The 5,899-nt window shown below is 37.3% G+C and overlaps 1 non-coding gene across 1 annotated transcript; it reads left to right on the plus strand.

Annotated features, from left to right (window-relative positions):
- The first annotated feature begins 4,982 nt into the window (after window positions 1–4,982).
- On the plus strand, window positions 4,983–5,090 carry LOC131169947 (small nucleolar RNA R71). Its single transcript, XR_009140897.1, has one exon. It is a non-coding gene; the product is annotated as a small nucleolar RNA R71 (small nucleolar RNA).
- The last annotated feature ends 809 nt before the right edge of the window (window positions 5,091–5,899 follow it).

Consider the following 5,899-nt stretch of genomic DNA (forward strand, 5'->3'; position numbering starts at 1 on the left):
CATCTACAAGGGACAAGATTTAACAATGTCAAAAGTTGAATTTGGGGAGATTTAAGATAAAAACTAAATCAATGAAAATGAAAGAAAATTAGCAAAAGCAAAATAAAAGGACTTGGGATGCCTCCCAAGAGGGCTAATTTATAGTCCTTAGCTGGACTCTTCATGAATTTCACTGAAAAGAGGTGAGGGATTGGAGAGCTTGTAACAGCTTGCTCCTATTATTGGGTCTCCAGTTATGTAATGTTTCAATCTATGCCCATTGACCTTAAAATTTCCAGATTTTTCACTCCAAATTTCTATTGCTCCATAAGGGAAAACCTTAGAAACTCTATATGGACCAGTCCACCTTGACTTGAGTTTTCCAGGGAACAATTTCAATCTTGAGTTGAACAATAAAACTAAATCACCTCCTTTGAATTCCTTTTTCCTCAGATGCTTATCATGCCAAACTTTAGTTCTTTCTTTGTAAATACGGGCACTTTCATAAGCATCCATCCTCAATTCCTCAAGCTCATTAAGTTGTAACAACCTTTTCTCACCAGCTTGCTTAAGATCAAAATTCAAGGTTTGAATGGCCCAATATGCTCTATGTTCTAGCTCCACAGGTAAATGACAAGACTTACCATACACCAACCTAAAGGGAGTAATTCCTATAGGGGTTTTGTAGGCAGTCCTATATGCCCATAAATCATCATCTAGTTTGATAGACCAATCTTTCCGAGAATTGTTCACTGTTTTCTCCAAAATATGCTTGAGCTCTCTGTTAGAAATTTCAACTTGTCCTGAAGTTTGAGGGTGGTATGGGGTAGCTATCTTGTGCACTACACCATACTTCCTCATTAAGCTCTCAAATTGCTTATTGCAAAAATGGGAACCCCATCACTAATTCTGACTCTAGGAGCTCCAAATCTACTCAAGACAAATTTCTTCAAGAATTTCACTACCACTCTAGCATCATTAGTTGGAGTTGCAATAGCTTCCACCCACTTTGACACATAGTCAACTCCAACTAAGATGTATCTATTACCATATGAAGGAGGGAACGGCCCCATAAAATCTATTCCCCAAACTTCAAATAATTCCACTTCAAGAATATTATTTAGGGCATTTGATCTCTTTTGACAAGTTTCCACTCCTTTGACATTTATCACAATCCAACACAAATTTCCTCACATCCTTAAAAAGATTTGGCCAAAAGAAACCAGCTTGCAAAATTTTACTAGCTGTTTTAGAGATTCCAAAATGTCCTCCATAATCAGAAGCATGGCAATGATGCATAATACTCTGTATCTCCTCATCAGGAATACATCTCCTTATTAAACCATCACAACATCTCCTAAAGAGTAAAGGATCATCCCATCTATAAAATTTCACCTCATGCAAAAACTTTTTCTTTTGTTGCCATGTCATACCTAGAGGTAAAACTCCACAAGATAGATAATTCACAAAGTCTGCATACTAAGATAGTTTAGCAACAAGAGAGAAAAGTTGTTCGTCCAAGAAAAACTCATCAATAGGGATTTCATCCAATTCTTCACCATCCAATTTCAACCTACTAAGATTATCAGCAACTACATTTTCAGCTCCCTTCTTATCTCTAATCTCCAAATCAAACTCTTGTAACATCAGAATCCACCTAATGAGCCTAGGCTTAGCCTCCTTTTTACGGAGCAAATACCTGATGGCTGCATGATCCAAAATATAACCACCTTTGAGTCAATAATGTAAGGTCTGAATTTTTCCAATGCAAAGACAATTGCTAAAAATTCCTTTTCAGTTGTTGCATAATTTGTTTGAGCCTCATCCAGTGTTCTACTAGCATAATAAATAGCATAAGCCTTTTTGTCCTTTCTTTGACCAAGAACAGCCCTAATTGCATAGTTGCTAGCATCACACATAATTTCAAAAGGTAGGCTCCAATCAGGTGGTTGCATGATTGGTGCAGTGATAAGAGCTTGCTTCAACCTGCAAAAGGCATCCAAACACTCTTGGCCAAATACAAATGGTGTGTCATTACTTAACAAATTAGACAAAGGTTTGGCTATTTTAGAAAAATCCTTGATAAAGCGTCTGTAGAACCCGGCATGTCCTAGGAAACTTCGAATTCCTTTGACATTGGTAGGAGGAGCCATCTTCTCTATCACTTCAACTTTGGCTTTATCAACCTCTATTCCTCTGTTAGACACCAAGTGTCCAAGCACTATCCCTTCCTGGACCATGAAATGACACTTTTCCCAATTTAACACAAGGTTAGTATCTGCACATCGCTGCAAAACTTTAGAAAGGTTAACCAAGCATATATCAAATGAAGATCCATAAACAGAGAAATCGTTCATAAAAACCTCCATTATGTCTTCAATGAAATCTGAGAAAATTGCCATCATGCACCTTTGAAAAGTGGCTGGTGCATTACACAACCCAAATGGCATCCTTCTATAAGCAAAGGTTCCATATGGACAAGTAAAAGTGGTTTTCTCTTGATCATTTGGATGGATAGGGATTTGAAAAAAACCTGAATATCCATCTAAATAGCAAAAGTAAGAATGCCTAGCTAGTCTTTCCAACATTTGATAAATGAAGGGAAGTGGAAAATGATCTTTTCTAGTGGCAACATTTAATTTTCTGTAATCTATGCACATTCGCCAACTAGTCAACATTACGGTGGGAATTAATTCATTATTTTCATTTTTGACCACTGTCATTCCACCCTTTTTTGGGACAACATGTACTGGGCTCACCCAAGTACTATATGAGATAGGGTAAATGATCCCTGCATCAAGCAACTTCAAAATTTCTTTTTTAACAACTTCTTTCATATTTGGGTTCAACCTCCTCTGATGTTCAATAGATGGCTTACAATTTTCTTCCAAAATGATTCTATGCATGCAAAAGTGTGGGCTTATTCCCTTAATGTCATCTATGGTGTATCCCAAAACTTTCCTAAATTGCCTCAACACTCTTAACAACTTATCAGCCTCTAAGGTACTCAAGTTTGCATTTACAATTACTAGATAAGTGTTATTAGTGCCAAGAAATTCATACCTGAGCTGAGAAGGAAGTTGCTTAAGTTCTACCTTAGGTGCATCTTCTTCCTTGAATAATGGTTGCTTAAATTCGACTTTTTCCTTTTGTGTGAGTTGAAAAACTGGAGCAGAAGTGAATGGTGGACTTCCCTCTAAGTGTTGAGCATATGCAGCTACATGAGGGTTGTCATAGTCTATGCCTCCTCCATGAACCAAACAATTTTCAAGTGGATCTTCTGGATATTTCTTTCTGAAGTGTTCTTCAACCAGCTCATCAATAATATCAACTCTCAAGCAAGTATTAGCTTCAGAATGATGCTTTTTCATAGTGTTATTAATATTGAAAACCAATTGCTCTTCACCAACCCTAGGAGTCAATTTTTCTCCCTTGACATCAATCAATGCTCCTGCTGTAGCCAGGAAAGGCCTTCCCAAGATGATTGGGATATTAAAATCTTCCTCCATGTCCAAGATGACAAAGTCAACAGGTATGTAGAACTTCCCAACCTTCAGAGGCACATTCTCCAAAATCCCTTCAAGATACTTAATTGACCTGTCAGCTAACTGAAGAGAAATGTGGGTTGGTTTAAGATCTCCCATATTGAGCTTTTCATAAATGGAGAGGGGCATAAGGCTAACACTAGCCCCTAAATCACATAAAGCTTTTGTAGAACATGATTCCCCTATGTGGAATGGAATTGAAAAACTCCCTGGATCCTTGAGCTTTGGAGGAAGTTTCCTTTGGAGGATAGCACTACATTCTTCAGTCAAAGTTACAGTTTCATCATCTTCAAGTTTCCTCTTGTTTGAGAGAATTTCTTTCAAGAATTTTGCATAAGAGGGAATTTGTGAAAGAGCATCAACAAATGGCACATTTATGTAAAGTTTCTTCAAAACCTCTAAGAACTTCTCAAATTGCTTATCAAGCTTGGCTTTGTGAAATCTCTGTGGAAAGGGAAGTTGTGGCTTATAGGGTTCAGGAGGTATATATTTCTCTTCCTTCTCTTTAATTTTCTCTTTATAATTTTCTGCACTCTCTTGTTTTTCACTCTCATCAGTTTCTTTCTCATTTTCTCTCTTCTCTCTGTTTTCACTCTTCTCATCATATACTATTTTACCACTTCTTAGTGTAATGGCTTGACACTGCTCTCTTAGGTTTTCTGGTTGACTTGGAAGCTTTCCAAAAGACTTGGCACTTGAGGAAGATGCTTGTTGTGCAATCTGATTTTCCAAAGATTCATTATGTGTTTGCATCCTGCTCCACCTTGCTTTCATCTCTCTCATCTCCTCATCATACTTATTTTGGTTGGCAAGAATTTGTTGCAATAAAGCTTGATGGTGGAATTTCGTTCTTCTGTTTGGTGGAGGGTTCATATTTTTCTCAAAAAATTAGGCAATGGTTGCCTATTTTGCTGATATGGAACTCCTTGTTGCTGATGTGGTTGAAAATTCTGATTTTGAACTTGATTTTGTTGATTTCCCCATGAAAAGTTGGGATGATTCCTCCAATTTGGATTGTAAGTTTGAGAATAAGAATTCCCCATTTGTTTGTTTCCATAATTACCAACATATGCTGCTTGTTCTCCATAATCTACTCCAGAGCTGGTAGTTTCCTCTGCATAAGCCACTTGTTGTGAAGTTCCAGCTGATGATGATGAACTAACCAACATACTCAGATCTTCCATCTTCTTAGCAAGGACATTAGTAAGTGCATCAAACTTTGCATTAATCATGTTGAATGGATCAAGATCATACATTCCAGCAGCCTGCCTCTTTTGAGTTGGAGCTGGTCCTCTTGGACTACTCCAAAAATGAGTATTCTTTGCAATTTTCTCCAATAGCTCATAAGCTTCATCTTCATGCTTTATAATAAATTCTCCTCCTGTTTGAGCATCAATAATCCCTCTAATTGCAGGAGTGACATTTGTGTAAAAATTACAGTTTATCATCCATTTCGGAATGGCATGATGTGGGCATAATCTCTCTAATTCTTTCCATCTCATCCATGACTCATATAGAGTTTCATCCTCTCTTGGTCTGAAAGCTGTCATTTGATTCCTCAACTCTTGAGTTTTTCCAGGTGGAAAATATTGTGCAAGAAATGCATCAGTGAGTTGCTCCCAATTTGTAATGGAGTTGTGAGGTAAAGAATCAAGCCAATCCAATGCTCTATCTTTCAAAGAGAATGGGAATAGCTTCAATCTTGCTGCATCATCAGACACTCCAGGTTGTTTTTGCATGTCACAAATCATAGCAAATTTCTTCAGATGTGTGTGTGGATTTTCAGAAGGATGTCCTCCAAATTGAGAATTTTGAATCATTTGAAGAACTCCAAAATCCATCTTGTAACTATTTGCATCAATTCTTGGTCTTGCTATGCTCTCTCTCAAGTCATCAAAACGTGGAAAAGCATGATCCATCATACTTCCCCTAGGCACATTTGCATTAACAACTTCTTCCCCTTGGGCTTCATTTTCATTGTTTTGACCATTTCCAGCATTACCAACACCAATTCTAATTCTTTCATCAGCCATGTCTGCTTCAATTTCGGTTTCTCTCAAAGCTTCTTTCCTTTTTCTGGTTTCTTTCTTGTTGGCTTTACAAAATTTCTCAATTTCAGGATTGAAAAATAAGGATGTGTCACTTGAGCTTCTAGCTCTTCTCATAAAAGATTAAAAGTACCTGAAAAAGAACAAACAAACACAAAATGAAAAGATAACAAAGATAAAACTATAAACAACTAAAATAATCAAGAATTCAATCTCAAACAAACAACTCCCCGGCAACGGCTCCAAAAACTTGATGCGTCCCTAACGCAAGTGCACGGGTCGTACAAGTAGTATAGAAAAGATATCGATCCCACGAGGAGTTGTGTT

This window comes from Hevea brasiliensis, chromosome 1 (genome assembly GCF_030052815.1).
Source record: "Hevea brasiliensis isolate MT/VB/25A 57/8 chromosome 1, ASM3005281v1, whole genome shotgun sequence".
NCBI classification, from domain to species: Eukaryota; Viridiplantae; Streptophyta; class Magnoliopsida; order Malpighiales; family Euphorbiaceae; genus Hevea; species Hevea brasiliensis.